The sequence below is a fragment of the Prionailurus bengalensis genome, chromosome C2, assembly GCF_016509475.1.
Source record: "Prionailurus bengalensis isolate Pbe53 chromosome C2, Fcat_Pben_1.1_paternal_pri, whole genome shotgun sequence".
NCBI lineage: Eukaryota > Metazoa > Chordata > Mammalia > Carnivora > Felidae > Prionailurus > Prionailurus bengalensis.
Window position 1 is genome coordinate 140,811,095 of NC_057350.1, and position 23,347 is coordinate 140,834,441.

Below are 23,347 nucleotides of genomic sequence, written 5' to 3' on the forward strand. Positions count from 1 at the left end.
AGAGAGACAGAGCATGAACGGGGGAGGGGCAGAGAGAGAGGGAGACACAGAATCAGAAACAGGCTCCAGGCTCTGAGCCATCAGCCCAGAGCCTGACACGGGGCTCGAACTCCCGGACTGCGAGATCGTGACCTGGCTGAAGTCGGACGCTTAACTGACTGCGCCACCCAGGCGCCCCTGTTTATATGTATTTATATTTAAGTTTCTTTATTTTGAGAGAGAGAGTGAGCATGTATGAGCTTGATCAGGGGAGGAGTAGAGAGAGGGGGAGAGAGAATCTCAAGCAGGCTCCCTGCTGTCAGTGCAGAGCCTGACCTAGGGTTCAAATACAAACCATGAGATCATGACCTGAGCTGAAATCAAGAGTTGGATGCTTAACTGACTGAGCCACCCAGGTGCCCCTATAATATGTATTTTTAAATGTTTGTTTGTTTTGAGAGAGTGTGTGTGTGTGAGAAGGGGAGAGGCAGAAAGAGAAAGGGAGAGAGAATCCCAAGCAGGCTCCACACTGTCAGCATAGAGCCCGATGCACACAACCTGAGCTGACATCAAGAGTTAGATGCTCAACTGACTGAGCCATCCAGACACCTCTGTCTTTATAATATTTTTAACCATCACTGCTACTGCATTAACTTTGAAATACTTAATGTCGTGGGATGCCTGGGTGTCTCAGTCAGTTGAGCCTCTAACTCTTGATGTCAGCTCAGGTCATGATTGCAGGATCTTGAGATCAAGCCCTGAGATCAAGCCCTGCAATGGACTCTGTGCTAGGCATGGAGTCTGCTTGAGATTCTCTTTTTCTCTCTTCCTCTGTTCCTCTCTCCCACTTATTCTCATTCTCTCTCTCTCTCTCTCTCTCTCAAAAAAAGTGTCATATGTTTATATTTGGGGCTTTTGTTAAACAATCCCTGCCTCTCTTGAGAAGTCCATTTTTATTATGACTTAGAGTGACCACATAAGTTACCGTGGAGACTTTTGGGGAGTTAAAGAGGATGCTTTTATAAAAAATGAATATGTCAGGACAGTAGGTGGAAACCAGGAAGTATATCACCCCATTATAATATTAGACCATTATTATAGCACAGTACCTGAGTTATTATACTTCCTAATCACTCAAGCACAGCATTTCTGGAGAAATGCTTGCAGAATCCGTGCTTGGGAGAACAGAAGTGCATGTTTCCTCCTTGCTACATACAGTGTTAGATTTGGGTTCCCTCAACTCCAAGCCACCAGAGGTACTTTTGTTGTTGTTTTCACTTTGGTGTCTCCAGCACCCAGGAGGGTGCCCTGCACATGAAGATGAAACTAGCAGAATCCTGGGATTCAGACCAAGAGAAGAGTGTGCTAGAGCTGTGCAAAGTGGTGGTTGGAAATGAAAGGAATTGGAAGCAGAGGAAAAGGGAAACCGAGCTGTCCTTGTTTCAACTCCACAGAAGGAGATTCCATTATTACTGTTCTTACAGAGTAGCCAGAATTTGAGCTGGCTTTCCTTCTTTTCCATTTTCATTAATCTAGTCTTACACTCAGTATCTACTCAGAGCAAGAAAAGACCACTCGTAAGAGTAATTGGTTCACCAGGGTTCAGTGAGCAGTGGATTGCATCTGATGTGATGTCCATGGCTAGTTACAAGTAGAACGGTCACTGAGATACTCCTTTATCTGGACATATAACCTATAATTAATCCATACCTATACAATTCTTACTTATTTCAAACAGGTCTATAATCTCAGAAAAATAATAGTATGAGTAGGTTCACTCAGTTTTTCTCTTGTTCCAGTGATTTTCGCAGCAATGCCTCTGTGCTCCTAGAAAAAAAGAAATGTCTTGTAGCTTCACATTATCTTTAAATGTGCTTTTATTGTGTGCTTATCTGCACTTACAGTCTTTCAATGTATAGACCCCATGGTGCATGCACGATTTGTAAAATGGAGAATCCATGTAAGGAAGTTAAATGTGGAAAAAAGAAAAAAAATCAAAACAGAGTACAAATAGCAAGGTTAAATTGAATGCTGTTAACCCCCTGCTGACACCAACTAACAGTGCAGAAGCAACAGCAGGAATCTGAAACGGAGGTTAGCGTTGGGAAATTTCCATTCATGACAGTTATAAATGAAATACACTGCCTAGTTTTTCTTCCTAGGGTATCACCTTAAAGAGCATTTTAAAAGTAGCATCAAAGACAATACCAAGTGTATATCCAGTAGAAATAACAAAAGAAAAATTTAAACAATATCTTAGTCTGAAACCCCCCATTAGAATTCAGGTGAATTTATTTCCTGCCTTTAAAAAATTGATATACTTTACATACAGCAGAATGTGTAAATATTAAGATTTCTTCCTACATTATACAGCTCAGTGACTTTTAAGATAGGAAGAAACCCATGTAATCAGCAATTAGATCAAAGTACTGAACATTATTACCACCTTAGAAACTTTCCTCATGCCTTTCAAAACCACATCTGTTATTATTTAGAAGTTTCGTTTCTCTAGTTATTCTCAGTTTACCTCCAGCTCTATATAAACTACCATGTCTGTTTCAAAATTACAGGCTTGTGAGTACTTCCTGCTGCCATCTTCTCTCCCCGATATATTTCCAGAACATTTCTCTTCTGCTTTTGACCTTATTCCTTCATATCCTGTTCAATGAAAAGCAGCTCTTATTTTGTGGATAAATAAATAATTAGATAACAAGGACAGTCACCTGGGTATAAAATTTGCTGTTGTGAGAATATACTTAGTTAAGAAAATACAAAGAACCAATTAATGATATTGAGTGAAAAATATAAAATATCCCTAATGCTGTATGTGGGGTATTGATATTTTAACAAATCAAAAAACATCCATTAAAAATATGTTCACAACTGGTTGTAGATTTAGTTAAGTGTATAAAATGCTAGTCACTCACACTAATTTTATCCTTACTCCATCTTTTAAAAAGCTTAAAATTCTGTAAGCAATAGCCTCATTTATTTTTCTTTTCTGTTTTCACTTCTCCCTTTTTTACAAGAATACTATTCTTGAGTATAGTTTTCATTTGCCTATTCATCTTCCTCCTGCTATTTTCCACTGGTATTCTGCGATTGTCTTTCTTCATCTCCTTTCCCTCCTGTTTCTAGAACTCGGCACATTCATTCTCTTTATAGTCAAATGAATCTGGTAGTTCTCCCTCCACCACTGGTGAAGCTAATGATTTCCTCCATCTCCAACGCAAGTCCTTAAATATTAAAATGCCATTCTCAGCAGTTCCCTATTTTCTTATCATTTCAAAGAACACCTCTCTCCATCCTTCCTTTCACATCACTCCTATGAAAATACAGTAAAATTCATTTAAAAAGTTTTGAACTATCATGAATTTGTTTCTGTTCTATTTCCTAGAAACTTCATATACAGAGTCTATATATATAATACCAGGGTATTCACTTTCTAGATTCCCTTTGTTTTAAATTTACTCATTGTTTCTTGAATTATCTAAATTACCATTACATTATCTTGTTAATCCATTTCAGTGTTTTACGTTTTGACTTTAAGCTGCTAAGTAGCAGGGATATGTGCCTACTGAATTCATGTTGAACAGTGCATCACTAGAGCAGCCCAGGAAACATTTAGATAGTGATTCAAAACAGGGACAAACTTAAGACAAAGACAAAAAAAAAGGAAATCTGATAGAAAAATAATACAGAACTGAGATGAGAAAGACAGAGTTGTACAAAGAGTGTAGATAGGTTCATAGAAAAAAATTAAAGAAGCAGGGTCATTAGGGCTACTAAAACAAAATAAAACAACCCCCCCCCCCATCCCCTGCTATTAGTAAAAAGTTAGGGAAACAAAACATGGAACAGATCAGAAAAGTGTTCCTGAACTAATAATAGCTTGTGAGGAATTTTCAAGCTCTAAAGCAGTGATTAACAATGGAAAGAGCTTACGTTTTCCATTTCCACATCAGGCTATTTGTATCTAAAGAGGCAACAGATATAAATTATGGGAGATTTGAGAGGACTAAACTTTGTTTTAAGGAGTCTCAAGTGTGTGACAGATTTTCAGTCAAGTTGTTTCCCTTAAGTACTGATTTTTAAAAACCTAATAACTTAAAACTGACCTCCCCCCACAAATGGTCCACAAAACATTCTTCTTTACTTCTGAAGGTTTTATGATGCATTATTATCATTAACCGGTCTTCTGCTATTAAACTGAAATGACCAAATGAGACAAACAGTTCTGAGAACATTCTTGTACCACTGATCAAGACTGGGTTGCCAGATATTAGAAATAAGTCATTTAGTTTTCTGAGCTTTCTGAGCAGACTTGGCGACCTGGCTAGCTCCACCAGCCTTCGTATCCACTGCTTTGATAGACAAGCACAGCAAGTACCTGTCACGTGCCATTAATAGCAAAACAACCCAGAGGAAGATACTTAGAGAAGCTCGCAACTATGGGCTTGCCAGGAATGATATCAATGATGGCAGCATCCCCAGATTTCAAGAATTTGAGGCCATCTTCCAGCCTCTGCCCAGAATGGTGATCTATCTTCTTCAGCTGAGCAAACTTGTGAGCGTTGTGAGCTGTGTGACAATCCCGCACAGTGCATAGCCAGCACTGATTAGGACTGGATGGCTCAGGATGATCACCTGAGCTGTGAAGCCAGCTGCTTCCATCTGTGGTTATCTTTGCTGTCACCAGCCACATTGCCACGACGAACGTTTTGGGACACACGCTTCACACTGAAGCCCACATTGTCTGCAGAAGAGCTTCACTTAAAACTTCATGGCGCATTTCAACAGACTTTGTTTCAGTTGTAACATTGACTGGAGCAAAGGTGACTACCAAGTCAGGTGTGAGAAATCAGTCTCCACAAGGACAGTGCCAGTACCACCAATATTGTAGATGTTCTGGAGGGGCATTAGATGCGTTAGTGGCAGGATGCCATCCAGAGCTTCAAGTGGCATGGTTCCACTGGCATTGCCATCTTTACACGTGACCTTCCATCTCATGAACCAAGGCATATTAGTACTCGGCTCTGACATGTTATCACCATTCCAACCAGGAATTGGCACAAATGGCGGGGTTGTAGCCAATTTTCTTAGTGTAGGTGTTGACTTCCTTAATGATTTCCTTGTGTCTCTTCTGGCTGTGGGGTGGCTCAGTGGAATCCATTTTGTTAACACTAACAATTAGTTGTTTCATACCTAGTATGTAAACCAGAAAGGCCTGTTCCTGGGTCTGCCCATTCTTAGAGATACCTGCTTCAAATTCACCAGTACCAGCAGTAACAGGACAGAAGGTTCAGCCTCAGTTATGCCTATAATCGTGCGTGTGTGTGTGTTAAATATTTTATTTGAAGTAATCTCTGCACCCAACGTGGGGCTTGAACTTAACACTTCCAGGATCAAGAGTTGCATGCTCTACTGACTGAGCCCATCAGGTGCCCCTATAATCATGTTTTTGATGAAGTCCCTGTGTCCTGAGGCATCAGTGATGGAAAAATAGTGCTTACTGTTCTCAAATTTCCACATGGATATATCAGTGGTTATACCATGTACACATTCACCTTTCAGTTTATCCAAGACCCAGGCATACTTGATGGGGCCCTTTCCCATCTCAACAGTCACCTTTAAAAATCTTTTGATGGTTCTTTTGTCAATCCTACCACATTTTTAGATCAGAGAGCCAGTAGTGGTTGTAAACTTGCACTCATCTGTGTGTCCAGTGATGATGTGTTGAATCTTTTCCTTTCTCATTTTGGCTTAGATTTAGTGGTGGTTTTTGTGACACCTGTGTTCTGACAGGAGGTTTGTTGCAAAAAAGCAAGAGGATTTTTAAAAAACATTATATAAAATTAACTTAGAATTCCCAGCGTAGAAGCTTGGTTTAGGGATTAGGGACCTATATAAATATGAAATAGCTGCAATTACACTTACTAGGCTAGAATTACAAAAGATCAGTTTCCATGCTTCAGGGCATAAAAAGATCACTGAATGTGATCAAAATGAAATGTCTCATTTCTGTATGTTTCTGCCCAAGTATGCAACTCATGGGACCTTAATGCCTGCCTCTAATGCAAGACAGAAATATATTCAAAGCAGAAAACCAGACATGATGGCTGGATGGCTAGCTTCAATATGGCAATTCTCATATTCCCAAGAGCATATCCAAAAGTATGCTTAGTGCCTGAGCAGGTTTGGTGGTTTGGAGATGTGCTGAGAAATAATAATAGAGCAAGTCCCAGGGACATGATGTACCAAACATATGATAATACGTATGTGAAATAATAACTTGCAAGAAAATGGCAGCTTTAAAGAGCGTAATCCCATTATTTTTCTTAGAGAATATAAGAAGCCAAAAAATCTAAGCCTAAAAGACAGTTCATTGAAAACCTTATACATAAGAAATGTTACATTATTTAATTATACATGCTAGAGAGCAACAAAGAAAAAAAAACCCCAAAAACCCAAGGCAATAAAAGCATTAACTTCTGAAGTTTTACCTCATCTTAAGAGGCATTTTTCCAGAAAGGCCATTATTTCTGGGACCACAAAGTTGTGTGTGCCTAATGGGCTAATTTTAGACTCCTTCCTCATATACTCTTTGGTGTTAAAGAGATTTTTAATTTTTTTTTTTTTAATTTACATCCAAATTAGTTAGCATGTAGTGCAGCAATGATTTCAGGAGTTGATTCCTTAGTGCCCCTTACCCATTTAGCCCATCTCCCCTCCCACAACCCCTCCAGTAACCCTCTGTTTGTTCTCCATATTTAAGAGTCTCTTATATTTGGTCCCCTCCCTGTTTTTTTCATTATTTTTGCTTCCCTTCCCTTATGTTCATCTATTTTGTCTCTGACAGTCCTCATATGAGTGAAGTCCTATGACTTTTGTCTTTCTCTTGACTAATTTCATTTAGTATATATAATACCCTCCAGTTCCATCCACGTAGTTGCAAATGGCAAGATTTCATTCTTTGTGATTACCGAGCAATACTCCATTGTATATATACCACATCTTCTTTATCCGTTCATCCGTCGATGGACATTTGGGCTCTTTCCATACTTTGGCTATTGTTGATAGTGCTGCTATAAACATTGGGGTGCATGTGTCCCTTTGAAACAGCACCCCTGTATCCCTTGGATAAATGCCTAGTAGTGAAATTGCTGGGTCGTAGGGTAGTTCTATTTTTAGTTCTTTGAGGAACCTCCATACTGTTTTCCAGAGTGGCTGCACCAGCTTGATTCTGGTGAAGAGATTTTTTACACAATACAGTTTCTGTGACCAAAGGCCATGATCAGAGCTGCTCTTTGAATAAGAAATAATACTTTCAAATAACTAAAAATTTGCTAAAGGCTGAATTGAGACTAGATTCTGAAATTCCTGATTCCAAAGTTATGAAAGACTGTAAAATATCTGGATTTCCTCCATTCAGCGCATGTGTATATCAAAGCTGAATGAATCCTGGTACTTTAAAGTAATGGGTTGTAGAGAAGTAGACTTTGTTAAATAAATGCAATTCCAATGGCAATCACAGGTTTCCATTAGATAGACATTGGGAAATAGTGTACCATCCTCTTTGAAAATAATAAGTTGTTAGAATTGGATGTACTTTATGAGGTTAAAGCATTTTTTTAAAACATTACAATGTTTTGTGATGTTTTTGAAATTCCAGTTTCATTAATTCCACATGTTCCATTCCAGATTTGGTTCTTGAATCTCCACTACAGCAAGAGTATATATTTGTGGAATATTTTTCAGTAACAAACAAGAGGAAGAAACATAGTTTTTATAAGATTCCTAATAGCCAGTGTATATAAACCTAGCAACCTATTTCTACAAGTGTCAGCTAATCAAATTTTTATGTATTTTATATGTACCACAAAACATAATTTTTAAGAGGAAACTCTGAAGTGAGTGCTTCTTTATAGCAGAGAAAGACACAGTGTAGTGCAAAGACCACAACTTGAGGAATAGAATGGTTTGCCTTTAGCTTCTAAGACACTCATCACCTATCTGAATTTCCTCAGTTTCCTTATCAATGAAATCAGGGTGATTAACACTGACCTTGCTAGGTTGTGGGAAGATTACTATGGAAACTGCTGAGTAGAGCAACTGGCAGAGTAGGAGCTTCACAAATGGCAGATACCGTCATCTTTTTTGTCATTTCGTAGCTGGCTTCTACATTAATTCTAATGTCTATAAGGTGAACTCCACACATAATGATATATGTAACTAAAGGAGATTAAATGAAATGTTCTATTAAATGTTAAGAAACAGTAACCCATACAAGTTCCTACAGGAACAATCCATAGGAAAACTAAAGCCATTACAAAATGAAAATAGTGCAGAAACAACTACTTACAAAATTAGTCCTAATGCAGATGTTATTTCTCCATTTAATACCAGTGTCTGTGTGTGTCTGTGTGTGTCTGTCTGTGTGTGTGTGTGTGTGTGTGTACACACACACACACACACACACACTCATCGTATCAAAGACTTTGGTTTCTCAATAAACACAAGGCAAATTCAATTCAGTTATAAAGTGAAATGGAAGTCATTCAAAAAATTTCCTGTAATGAGTTAAAGCAGTGATGAAATACTGCTGGGATCACAATCCAGGCCACCAATGAATGACAAAATCAACAAGGATGATGACAGAGTAACTTCTTCAGAAGGACTTGATTATCGAAGAAGGCCTTAAAAAAATCTGATGAAGCGGGTGCCTGGGTGGCTTAGTCAGTTGAGCGTCCGACTTCAGCTCAGGTCATGATCTCGTGGTTTGTGAGTTCGAGCCCCTCGTCGGGCTCTGTGCTGACAGCTCAGAGCCTGGAGCCTGCTTTGGATTCTGGGTTCTCTCTCTCTCTCTCTCTCTCTCTCTCTCTCTGCTCCTCCTCTGCTCATGCTCTGTCTTTCAATAATAAATAAATGTTAAAAAATTTTTTAAAAAACCTGATGAAGCCTTTATCTTTTTGTAAAAAAATGATGTGTTACTGTAATGTAAAAGTCAAATATGCAGTTTAAAAGTCTAGTAATTTACTATCGTGCATACAAACAATTATGCCAATAAAATAAACATTCAATTTTTACTATTCTGTTAACTAGAAAAGATTTTCTAATGTTACAGATTTTCTCAGAGTAAAAATCAACGTTTTGAAAAATTTTTAGTTTTAATTTCTCACAATTTACTCTGAACATTTGGTCCCAATTTAAAGTGATTTCACTTTAAGGAGGCTTTTCATAAAATTATCCTATTATAAGTACCTCCAAATATGAAAAAAAATTTGTATAAAAATTATTAAAAATTTTAAGTTACATCAAGTTATATAGAAGGCACTTTGTGTTATCCTCAGTACTCAAATACGTGATTTTATATTAAAGTGGCTCTATGGTTACATAAGGAGTGTCCAACAATATCTTAAACTTATAGAAAATAATTTCTTCTGAGGAGTTCAAATTGCTTCATACAAAATTTATAAATTGGTTCATCTTTGGCCTGAAATAACTTCTAATTTTTTCCCTGCAGCGAAGACCACTTTTCATTTAAAATAGGCTAAAATCCTAAAGGAATAACCATGACCAACCCCAAACTAGTAATCTTGTCAAATATAGTTGCACCTCATTTATCTGACACCACTGGACAATGAAGTATTAACTGGAAAACTTACTGTGAATCTGAAGCTGGTCCTGATAGGTCTTCCCCATACCTCCTCAGGAATATTTCATTATTTTATCTTCTGTGCTACCCAATAGTGCTTAGAACATAACCGATAAAATAGTACATTGTATTTGAATTATTTGCTTATATGTCTGTGTGAACCATTACATAGCAAACTCTTTGCGGACAAAGGACATGTTTTATTCATCCTCGTATCCACAGCATTCAGTGCAAGTCTAGCACAAGTAGAAATGCAATCAATCTTTGTCACATAGAGGAAAGAAGGAGATGGGGAGGAAGGGCTCGACCTTATTTTTAACAGTGAATAGTTTTTTTAACAATAATCTCTCTGAATGATAGCACTTTTCTTTTTCTTAATGTATAGAGTGAACTCAGCATGCTTATTTAACTTTTTTTGGATGACTAAGGGTCATAGTTTGTAACATTAATTATCGCTCTGTGCCTTCTTAATGATGCCTTCTAGTACTGTTCAAATACTGAGGTTGATCTTCCCAAGAACTCATTACTGTGGGGCTTTCCAATTGGGGATACCTCTTATCATCTACAGGAAGAACTGAAAGTTGACCAGGAAAACCAGTGAAAGAAGCACTTTACATCAGTAGCCTTTACACTGAGGACAGTCATGGGTACACCTGGGGCAGCTGGCTCTGTGGCAGCTTGAGGTCTTCTCCACATTCCTGAGGATTCAGGTTTACTTCTACATTCAGAGTTTAGAAAACTAGCTCATATTTAATTCCACTATCTATGTTTCATAAAATTTTCCCTCCAAAGTACACTGGAATTCCAAATTTTCAAAATGTCCTCCAGTTGCACCTATAATTTTTTAAGTAATTAGTGTTTGATTACACAAAAAACAAAAACACCTTAGTGCTCAATTAAGAATTACACAAAGATGAAAATGTATCATTTTGCAATGACCACAGGAAGGCAAAAAAGGAAACATTCTGTATCTTAAGTATTGGTTTTTGACATGCTCCAAGTGTGTATTTTGTAGATCAAGTCCATTTCAAATGTGCTAACCATCAAAGCAGTTTCCAAAGTGCACAGATACCAGTTATAAAGGTCATGAGAAGTTATTCAGAAATTATTTTTCATTGAATTCTAACAGGAGGAACAAGTAGATAGACCTGTGTTTAGAAAAGAACTTTGCACGATGAACTAACACAGGCCCGTTCATATCTGACTCGTGCCTGAGGAACTGAGGTGGTCTCTCCAGGACCCACTGCCTGGTACTATATTGACCTATCTGTATCAGTCGACACACTGAAAACCTGCCACAACTTTTCCCAAAGCAGAGGCTACCCTAGAGCTGACCCCCAGCACTCTGTCACTACCTCAGCAGCACCACAATCCTGGAAGAGTGCAAAGAAACATGAGTGCAAATACACATAAGTAGTTATCTTTGCAGAGGTATGAAAAGCCACAAAGAAAGAACCCTGAAAGAAACGTAAGGCTTGTGCTGGTTGAAAACAGGGCTGACTGTAGAATGGGGCCTGATCATGGCTCCTTCATGACCACCTCCCTTGTTCCTGCACTCCCACTCCAACTCTTACCAGAGACAGCAGAGTATAGTGAAAAGAATATACATGAGGGTTTGAGTTTTGCTTCTGTCTTGGGCAATTTATTCAAAGTACCTGAACTTCATTTCTCATAGGATTACAGCCAGATTAAATGAGACACCCTGCTAAGAAATAGGTTACCATGCCTTGACATAGGCAAGCACTCAAGCCATGTTCATTTGTGGCACATTAGTTTAAAGCGTATGATGTGTGTTTTTTTTTTATGTTTTGTTTTGTTTTGCTTTCCTTACAAAACATTGGGGTAGTTGAAAACCTATTTTCAATTATCTTGTGATATTCTTACAGTTACCTTTTTTTTTTTAATTTTTTTTTTCAATGTTTATTTATTTTTGGGACAGAGAGAGAGCACGAACGGGGGAGGGGCAGAGAGAGAGGGAGACACAGAATCAGAAACAGGCTCCAGGCTCTGAGCCATCAGCCCAGAGCCTGACGCGGGGCTCGAACCCACGGACCGTGAGATCGTGACCTGGCTGAAGTTGGACGCTTAACCGACTGCGCCACCCAGGCGCCCCATACAGTTACCTTTTAAAGAGGTAGATATAAGCAAAATAGAAAGCATGGTTATCTTTAACTGTATAATTTATAAATTACTTTGTAATTTATACTTGTACAACACTTGTATCAATTTGATTCTGACAATCCGCTTCTTAAAAAAATAAGTTATTGATGTCTTTGATGGAGCTATTTTGAAACTCACTTTCTCCACCTCTTTTAAAGAGGTTTATTATATATTGTGACAAATATATTAGATGTTTCTACACTAATTTTATCAGCAGGGCTTAATCAGTTTTATGAACCATCCTATGCAAAACTATTTTTTAAAACTTGTTCACTATATTTATTTTGCTCTGAGCCATTCAACAAGGCAGAGTAGCTACACTATTTTATACCAGATGGACATTTTAACCGAACCTTTGTATAAAAGAAAAAAATTAGCTGATTCAAAACCCTGACAGAACAAGAAAAGGAGTATATGAATATTTTTTTAAGTGGTCTTGCCACCAGTTTTCTTCCCCTTTGAAAAATAGATTTTCTTTGGCTTTAAAGATACTGTAATTTTAGATGAAGAATTTCTACCTAAATGTAGATGATACATGTTTAAGAATCATTAAGAGTCAGACAGTGTTGCTAGAGTCAAATTACTACCCCCCACCAAAGATATACCTGTGGTTTCTCTAGTTCCTTTTAGTTATCTCTCTTATTCAGTACATTTATTTTCTTAAAATAGTACTCTGATTTGAGAGCTCTAATGTTGAATTAATGGCTTTAATGGAAAGGCTATGCTCCCAGACTCCTGAAATCCTCTTTGGAATATAATTCCATGTGTACAATTACGACAGAGTTTTTTTTTTTAATTTTTTTTTTCAACGTTTATTTATTTTTGGGACAGAGAGAAACAGAGCATGAACGGGGGAGGGGCAGAGAGAGAGGGAGACACAGAATCGGAAACAGGCTCCAGGCTCTGAGCCATCAGCCCAGAGCCCGACGCGGGGCTCAAACTCACGGACCGTGAGATCGTGACCTGGCTGAAGTCGGACGCTTAACCGACTGCGCCACCCAGGCGCCCCATGACAGAGTTTTAAAAAACCCTAAATCGACCTGTTACACTGAGTACTATTTGGAATTGAAAAGGAATAAAATACTTAAATATTTTCAGTGGATATGCTTGCAGTCTCATTTTTGTGTATATGTATATACATATAACTGAAAATTTGATGTTGTTTTTTGTGTAGTATAACTTAGTCTTTCCTGACTGATAATAGAGATTTAATGTTTGTTCTTTTACCAAAAGCTGGTTCCCAAAGCTACTTGGAATTTATATGAGGTTTGTTCAAAGAGGAGAATCGTCTAAGGCAAAAATTGTACAGAGTGAAGGATAACTGATGGGGAGTAGAGGAACACTTTTGGAGGATATTTAAACCAAGGGTGAGCAGGTAAAGTCAAATACACTTGGATATAGGAAGAGATGAAAGCATCAATAAAAGTAAATTCTGGAATCGAGTTTTCAGGGAACATGTGAAAGTGAAGAGTTTACCTGTAGTTAGTATCAGATTGTACCACCCTAAGTCTGACATCAGGATGAAGCCCTAACCCTAATCTCACAGCCCTCTTTGACTTCCCTTCAAGTGCATAACTGCAAGTTTAGTCTGTACAATTCTGGGATTTGTTTTCCAACCGGCGCGAAATACTTGTCTACTCCGCAGTCGAGTTCTTTGTTACCAGTTGGTTCTTTGTTACAACAATGCCTCTTTCTTGCTCTGTCAGTGACTGTCTCACTCAAACTCTTGACCATCTAAATGCACTGGATATGTAGCCATCCTGTTTCCTGACCTTAGTTTCTGACTCATTGCTTTGCCTTGGTCCTGAAGACAGTTCAGAGACTACCTTTGCTTCTCAAAACTGGTAGCTTCATCTGCAAAATAAAAACTTTAAGAGATGGTAGAGTATCTAATTGTATAATTCAGAAAATCTTAGCTCATTTTGATGGGAGTTAAAATTTTCTTAATGTAGTTATAGAGGGTGTGTACATATTTTAAATACTGCTTTACAGGGTCAGTGAACAGAGAGACACAATTGATAGCATAGTATCATATTATAATTAGACATTTTTTAGCATAAGAGGTATACAGTGGCCAATCCCAATCTGGGGTGTGCAACAAAAGTAACTTTACTTTCTAAACTGGTCTCTTTTTGGTTACAGGCAGTCTTTCTAAATTATGCTGTAAAATACACAACTCATCATGGTGTAAAATACTCAACCTTGCCTTTTCAGAAGGCATCTCAGTTTCTTTTTTCTTTTTTCTTTTCTCTTTCCTTTCCTTTTCCTTTCCCTTTCCTTTTTCCTTTCCTTTCCTTTTTCCTTTCCTTTCTCCTTTCCTTTCTCCTTTCCTTTTTCCTCCCCTCCCCTCCCCTCCCCTCCCCTCCCCTCCCCTCCCCTCCCCTCCCCTCCCCTCCCCTCCCTCTCGTCTCCCAAAATAAATAAATAAACTTAAAAAAAATAGTCATGATGGCAGGAGGGAGATGTAGGGGTGTGGGTAGGGTTGGAGGAGAAGTAAAGAGAAGGGAATAGCATGATTTTTAAAAAGGGTACATTGGGTAACATTGAAAAAAGCTATTATATTACCCTAAGTTTTAATTGGCCATCAGAGAATGGTATCGCTTCAAGAGAAAGGAGTCTCTGATTATGATCTTTCAGTAACCGTAGTACCTAACTGTTGATATGTAACTTAATTTCCCTCATCAAAAATTAAGTTAAATCAGAAGTTTTCAGGAATGAACAAAGTTTTCCAGGGTATGTTAAGGAAATAATAGTGTTTTCTTAGGAATTGTTCATGACTCTTATGATGAGTAAAAAAGAAAAATAAAAAGCTACTGAAAACATGGAACTATTCCATATTTTTTAGTGTTGTGAATGAAATTTTATTGATGCTAAAGAAAACACCACTGAATATAGTTTGGGAGAATATTTATACTAGAGAACTTTTTAAAAGTTATTTATTTATTTATTATTTACTTACTTATTTATTTATTTATTTGTTTATTTATTTATGAGAGCGAAAGCGAGCAGGGGAGGGGCAGAGAGAGGGAGAGAGAGAATCCCAAGCAGGCTCCGCACTGTCAGCACGGTGTCAGTGTGGGGCTTGAACTCATGAACCATGACATCATGACCTGAGCTGAAATCAAGAGTCTGACACTTAACCGACTGAGCCACCCAAGCACCCTTATACAAGAGAACTTCGTATTAACTAATACACAATGCCTCACAGTCTTTGAAATAGTGAATGCCTTTATAATTGTGTACACTTGTATAGCTAAGATTTCACTAGTGATCAGTCAGAATAACTTCATGTCTCAACTAGTGGACTGTTTGCAGGTCTTTGAAAGCCAAATACCTTTCACTGAAAGTTACGCCTTGACAGTTGAAAAATGTCATTTTAAACCTGTGTGATAATGTGATGGTAGTATCTGAAAGCAAAATCTGGACCCATTAGGTTAATTATAAATGAAAGATACTCATCTTACTGCTCTAGGATATTAACAACTCAGCTGAAGGCATTTATAAATGTAGGACACATTTTCAAATAGCTGAGTATTATATTTCAGTCAAATAATACTGTTTTTCTATGTCTGAAGACTTCTGTTGAAACTCAACAAGCTGCCAGGTTTTTTTTCTCTGTTAATTATTAGCATTAAAAGAAATACACTGTTAGAAATGACCTTTTAAGGAAAGGGAAACCCAGAGTTAGGCTTAACATAACAAAGGAGTAGAATGTGTTCTAGTAGAACAACATATGAATCCCGCAAAACGGCTTTCAGTCACAGCACCATGATCAATTAGATCAGCAACAGCTGAAATCGTTAGTTGTTGTGGCTGCTGTTGGTGAGCTGTTTTTCTTCCTCCTAGGTGTTCTAACATCAGTTCATCACTTTGCTACACAGTGTCTGAGGCTCTGCTAACCTTAACTACAGAACTGAAAAGAATGAAAGAAAATAAGAAAGTAATCAAAATGAGAGTATCAGTGTTTTGCCTACATATTAATCAAATATACAGCAGCATCTGCTCAAAAAAGGATTGTGAAGAATATTTCATGAAGGTAATTTAAATGCTTAACATGACAGGGGCACCTGGGTGGCTCAGTTGCTTAAGTGTCCGACTTCAGCTCAGGTCATGATCTCACGGTTCGTGGGTTCGAGCCTCATGTCGGGCGCTGTGCTGGCAGCTCAGAGCCTGGAGCCTGTTTCAGATTCTGTGTCTCCCTCGGCCCCTCCCCTACCTGTGCATGCTTGCACACGCTCTCTCTGTCTGTCTCTCAAAAATAATATAAACATTAAAAAAATAAAATATAAATGCTTAACATGACAGTAAACATAACAAATTATCAGTTTAGTGGTTTCTAATTTTTGATGTCTGGAACTTAATTTTTTTTGTTTTAATTTCTGGAACTTACTTTTCCTCCACGCATTTTCTCCCATGGCTATTTATCTTGAGTAGTCAGTGTGTTAAGATGGAACTCAAGTTCATTTTTAGTTACATAATAACAAAAATGTGTTGGTATTGTGATTATTATTGTGATTGAAATTCCGAAGAATGTTTTGCTGTGTTATTTTTTAAACTACATAAAGTACATGATATGTAACAAAATGATAAAGTAAAAAAAAAATGTTGTATTGGCTCTACTGTACAGAGAGCTACTGAGCCTTGTAAAATGTTGCCTTCATTCATCTGTTCTAAATTTTAATAGTCAATAAGAGTTTAATACAGGGTGTCCACAGGACAGATAACTCACAGTCATCAAGAGTGTGGTGATGGAACCCTTGCCAGCGTCAGCTGTATCATTCAGTTTTCTGTTTACTACAACCACGGTTATACTCAAGCCTACAAGGATTGCTGTTTAAGTACACTTTCAGGCAGGTGGTCTGCAAATTCAAATGAATCGCAGTTGTTTAATCTCTGTCAGAGGCAGAAATGACCTGTGCGCATGAGTGCAGCTGTACTGACAAACACCTGTTACAGGACAAAATTTCTCTTCCAGTCTTCTGAGGATGTTTTCACCACTCAAGATTGCAGACGTGGGTGCACAGTTGAATTCAGAACAGTAACACCTTACGTACACAATGTTTTTTTTCTTTCCCCACAAACTTTTTTTTCCAAAAAATTACTTCCTCATTTAATTAATTCATTCTCTCATTCATCAAACATTTATTAAGTGATCTAAAATTTAATATCACAATACCCATCCTGAAAGGAGCTCAGTCTAGAAGAAGAGACACATTAACAAACGTAGAACAATGTGGTAAGTGTATAAGACTGAAAAAGAGAATTAGGTTTTTTTCTTTAAAGAAGTATCTTTGAGAAGTATTTTCTTTATTTTTTTTAATGTTTATTTGTTTTGAGAGAGAGAGAGACAGAGAGAGAGCACAAGTCGGAGAGGGGCAGAGAGAGAGGGAGACACAGAATCCAAAGCAGGCTCCAAGCTCTGAGCTGTCAGCACAGAGCCCCATGCAGGACTTGAATTTATAAGCTGTGAGACTGTGACCTGAGCCGAAGTCAGATGCTTAATCAACTGAGCCACCCAGACACCCCTGAGAAGCATTTTTAAAATATGCTTAAGTCACATTTTAATAATTTGCTTAGGATCCCTACTATGGAGACTGTCTCCAGTAAAGGATGTATATATAGGTAGTCCCTTTGTGTTTTTTTTTTACATGTTATCACTTAACTCACCCCATGCTATTTCATTAGCATCCATACTTAATCTCAATTCTTAATCCATTTACTCGTTTCTTGCAGCAGGATCCTGCAAGAAAGCAACTCAGAGAGACACTGGGAAATGAAGACAGGAATGGAGGTGATTATACTCACGTTAAACAAAAAAAGTTCTAAGACATTATCTTGCTTTGTAAAATCTGCCCCAGACTACATTAATGACTAAGGTATGGGGTTTTGTGGCTCTGAAGCTTTTTTAAAATGAGCTCTTGGTTTCTTTATTATAGACTGCAGGAGTTGCCCAATATATGACCTGTGGGAAAGCTTTTTGGAATATTTTTGGACAGGTTTTTGAAAAGGGAGTTTGAGCTAGCTACCTCTACTGTGAAATGATGACCACCATTAAGAGGGAGTGAAAATCTTTGAACCAGATGAATCAAAGTACATATGTTTGAAGAAGAATAAGTCAGGCGTAATCAATAACATGGTTAGGCATTCCACGTCTGCAGATTCTTGATAAATCAGAACTGGGAAATATTTATTGTATATATATGCATTCACACACACACACTAATATGTAAAGTTGTAACGTAAAAACTGGGGTTAAAAACCCAGTATAGAATAATTTTGTAATATTTTTTTCATATTAGACCTCTAGGATTATGCTACCAAAAGCAAACACATCTTTCCTCCAGCACAGTAACAGTAATAATGGGAGAAAAGTCTCCCAAAGGAAATGCTTCCCTTTATAATTTGTCATGAAATACTAGTTTTTTTAACTGTAAGACCTGTGTTGCTATAGTTTCTCACGTTTGTAAAGTAGGGAAAATAATAAAAAAAATATTCTTGGCTTTAAGACTATTAAAGGAAATTTCCCGTTTTTGTAGCACATTCACCTCTTCAATCAGATTGATGCTAATTATTAATTTACATTCCATAATATTCCCAGTGAAGAATATAAATATGTATTTCTGGTGTCAGGAACAAGTCAGAACTTTTAAAATATACACCTATGAATAAATAATACAGTTGACTATAAATAAATACACCAGTGCTCCACAGAATGCACTGCCTTCTGTTACCAGGGGCATGGTTTGTGTAATGTTAGAATTTAGTCTATGACCATAGAATCATTCACAAAATCTCACAGAGTGGTAAAGTAAATGTTTATAAAGCAGTAAAAAACATTATACCTCCTGTGCTAAATAAACTAAATAATCAAATTAACTAAGACAAGTACTCGGTAATGCCTAAATTTTCCTTTCAACCTGGAGAGAATAGTGTCTCCATCAACACCTTTTCACCCTACTAATCTAACCAAATTTTGGTATTTCAAATTCAGAGTCTCTATTGTAAACAGTATGTTTTATAAAACACCTAATTCTTAGGACGTCAACAAATGTTTATTTTCTTTCATTTCCCTTACTGTTAATTATTAGGTGGGTTTTATGGAACTATAAACACATAGTTAGTCTTTATAGTCTTTTGGTTTCTTCATAATTTTTTTACATCATCTCATTGATTCCTTTTGAGAATTAAAGTAAAATGATATACAGCTGAGTGTTGTTTGCTTCTCATAAAGAGGAAAAATTGGCCAGATGCTTCTGCAAATAAACAGTTTGATCAGTGGCTACACTATTAACATTATTAGGGCATTGTTAGAAAAGAGAAAAGGGGGAAGGGAAGGAGAAAGTGAAAGGGAAAACGATGATTTAGAATATACCTCATGCAGATAAGAGTAGCTGTGGGAGACAGGCTTTAAAATACTATCTTTAATTCCTCTTCACAGCTTTCAGCTTAAGGTTTAGCTGACAAACTGAATCATTACCTATGCTTAAACGTTGAGCTTGTGGTCTTCTAGATTTAAGCTGAAGGACACAATTAGAAAATTATGTATATTATAAATAAACTACCAGGGTTCATAAGTCCAAAATGAGACCTACAATACCCTACAAGTAGAATCTCAACAGTGTGGCTTTGAGTGAATTATACCTCAGTTTCCTCATCCGTAAAATGAAGATAAGGTTATCACTACATAAGATTATAAATGTTCAATGAGGTCATGCATGCCAGTCACTTAAACTAGTATCTGGCACACAGGAAGGAAGTGCTCTATAAAAGTTTACCATTATTATTGCAACTAACATTACCACCGATAAGGTAATTGTGGCTTCCCAGTCTGGTGTCTTATGTCTACCCTACCACCAATATTTAATGCTGCAGTAGGATGGAAAATGGAATTCTAGGCTATTAGCAAGACTCCTGTCCCTTTCTACAATGCAGGGCCTTTGGCTCTGTGATCATGCTCTTTGGAACTATGGTCTGCATTTCGAAAGTCATTTTTATGGACAAAGATACTGACCTACTCACTTCTATAGTCAGAAGGCTTTCCAAAGAAGCTAAATAAAACTCTTCCTCTGGTGTTGATGTCTTCCTCCTGGTTGGGAACAGGGGGCAGGGACTGGTGAAAGAAAGGAGCATACAGGAAGAAGTGGAGAAAATGGTAAAATAGGATGGAAAAGTGCATTGCCTGGGTAGAAGAGAAACACATGATTTAGGGATCTGCCCTAAAGATCCCATTAACCTAATCATTATTTTTCTGAAGTTTCTTTCAGTTATTAACAGAGTCAACAAGGACATACCTTGTTTCTAGCTTTCAGTTTTTCCTATTTTGACTTATTTACACTGTACATGGGGAAATTTATGTCCAATACAGACCAAGAAAGGTTTCCAGGACTAGGGATCTCATTATGTTTTTTTTTTTTTTAAATTCCTACTATGCACCCATCTTGTATCTGTCCTTCAAAATACAGTACTGTTCATGTTTTTTTCTCTGTTTAACATTTTAACACATGTATTTTAGTGTAGAGTATATTTATTTTAAGGAGGATTAGGTGTGATTGTGTTCTTCCTAATGGTAACCTGTAATTATTTTTATAATCATCACTTATTTAGATTTTATATTTTTCAGGAGCATAACTTGCATATGCATTTGCTTCACAAGAAAAAAAGAACGTGGTACATGGTAGATTGAAATTATTTTTCCTCACTAGTCCAAAGATAGTTGACAAATATTTTATATTTTAGCTAAAAACTTAATGTAAATGAATGTTCACAGTTTTGAACTCTGAAAACCTGATTACCAAATAGATAAAAATAATTTTTTAAAAAAGAGTAATGAATCTTCAGAAATACAGAACATTGTGTGTATCTTTTATTCATTACAGTATTGTGGGAAAATTTAGAGCCTAACAGACCTAGGTTGAAATGTCGTCCAATACGTTAACTATATGACCCTGGAAAGACCATTAAGCTTGTAGGTTTCAGCTTATCCACATGTTAAATGGAGGTTAACAGAAAACTCATAATATTATCCAAATATTTGAAGATTTTAAATGATTTCCTTCTTTTAATCCTAATGCCTTTTCTCCCAATATTTCCAGTTGTTCCCAATAATAAACACAAACTAAAGCAAACATGAAATTAATCACTTTGCCTTCTTTGATTATTGTAACTCAGGTTAAAGTGAAATAATTTCAGGAAGTACAATTATTATATTTTAAGGATATATTTTAAACATACATGCTGCTAACATAATAAAAATATACTGTTCCCCAGATAATGTGTAAGAAGAAGGTGGAAAGACTGAAATAATCTTCAAGTGAGGTAAATATTCAGAGACAGAGCCGAGAAAAATAGCGTGTGTCAAAATCGTAAAGAGGTTGACACTAGCATAGAGAATTTTTGCAATAAATACTTGCAGAATTACCTTTTTTATGAATATAATTTATTGTCAAATTGACTTACATACAACACCCAGTGCTCATCCCAACAAGTGCCCTCCTCAATGCCCATCACCCATTTTCCCCTCTCCCCCAGACCCCCATTCACACTCAGTTTGTTCTCTGTATTTAAGAATCTCTTATGGTTTGCCTCTCTCCCTCTCTGTTTGTAACTATTTTTTCCCCTTCCCTTCCCCCATGGTCTTCTGTTAAGTTTCTCAGGATCCACATATGAGTGAAAACATATGGTATCTGTCTTTCTCTGACTTATTTCACTTAGCATAATACCCTCCAGGTTCATCCACGTTATTGCAAATGGCCCGATTTCATTCTTTCTCATTGCCAAGTAGTAGCCCATTGTATATATAAACCACAACTTCTTTATCCATTCATCAGTTGATGGACACTTAGGCTCTTTCCATAATTAGGCTGTTGTTGAAAGTGCTGCTATAAACATTGGGGTATAAGTGCCCCTATGCATCAGCATTCCTGTATCCCTTGGGTAAATTCCTAGCAGTCTATTGCTGGGTCATAGGGTAGTTCTATTTTTAATTTTTTGAAGAACCTCCACACTGTCAAGTGTCTGCACCAGTTAGCATTCCCACCAACAGTGCAAGAGGGTTCCCATTTCTCCACATCCTCGCCAGCATCTGTAGTTTCCTGATTTAATTTTAGTCACTCTGACCAGTGTGAGGTGGTATCTTAGTGTGGCTTTGATTTGTATTTCCCAGTACTTGCAGAATTATCTAGTGTTTTGGTCAGTGTTTATAATCATGATAACTGAAATACAGGACATTATTATAAAATTAAATTTAAGAAAACCATCCCCAATGTATCTTCTTCTCTACCCCCCATTAAGTTGAAGAAAAATTCAAATTGGGAGCTTTTGTGTCTTTTGGTTTGTCAGTTTTTTAATTGTGAAGTAATTTCAGACTTTTAAGAAGTTACAAAAATAGTACAAAGTATTCCCACAGACAACTCCCATATACCCTTCTTTCAGTTTCCCTGATGGTTATCATGTATCAAAATCAGAAAATTAACGTGAATATTATTCCATTAACCAGTCTACAGACCTTTATTAAAATTTTGTGTATTGCTCTACTAATGCCCTTCTGGTCTAAGGTCCAATCCAGTGTTCCCAGTTGTATTTAGTTGTCAGTTTTCTTTAGTTTCCTTTAATCCGGCATAAGTCCTCTGTCTTCCATAGTCTTGACACTTGTGAATTTGTACCATGGCTCTCAATTTGGGTTTGTCTAATGTTTTCTATGATTAAATTCAGATCATGCATTTTTTGTCAAGAAATGTGATACTATGTCCTCAGTGTATCATATGAAGAAGTACAAAATATCCATATGTCTCATTGATTAGGTCTACTTTGATCACTTGGATAAGGAGATGTCTTCTTTCTCTTACTATGAAGTTACTATGTTTCCCCTTATAATTAGTATCTTGTAGTGTGATGCTGTGTAAATATCTTGTTTATAATCATGCTATACCCACTAACTGGTGATTCTTCCCTGAAACAGTTAATTACCATACTGGTGATTTTCTATTTCCATCATTCCTTCTGTGTGTATAATTGAAGTTCTGTGGCAAAGAAAAGCTTTCCCTTCTCATTTATATTTACTTATTTCTATCTGTATATTTTTATTCTATGGATTATTATTATCCATTATTATCATTGTTCTACTTGTCCCCAGTTTGGCCACAGAGAGCTCCTTAAAGTTGTTTCCTCTGTTCTTTGATATTCTTCCATCATGTTTTTTAAAAATGTTTGTATATATATTTTGTGTGTGTGAGAGAGAGAGAGAGTATGTACACACATGCGCAAGGGAAGGGAATTGAGAGAGAGACTCTTAAGCAGTCTCCGTGCTCAGTGTGGAGCCTTATGCGGGACTTGACCTCACAGCCCTGAGACCAAGAGCTGAAATAGAGAGTCAGGCACTCAGCTGACTGAGCCATCCACCCAAGGGCCATGCTTCCATCACTCTTTGAACATTTCCTTACTTTCTAGCATGCAAGATATTCCAGGCTTATTCTGTACTTCCCCTGTTCCAGTCCTGAATTCTGCTCTTTATCTTTTTTAATGTTAACTTACTTATTTTGAAAGAGAGAGTACCTG

At 37.1% G+C, this 23,347-nt stretch overlaps 1 protein-coding gene and 1 pseudogene across 4 annotated transcripts in view; one reads left to right on the forward strand and one right to left on the reverse strand.

Annotated features, from left to right (window-relative positions):
• The window catches only part of LOC122492046 (ubiquitin-conjugating enzyme E2 E2), a 382,267-nt gene that overhangs the window by 132,057 nt on the left and 226,863 nt on the right, over positions 1-23,347 (forward strand). The window lies entirely within an intron of this gene.
• On the reverse strand, positions 4,273-5,315 carry LOC122492045 (annotated as a pseudogene).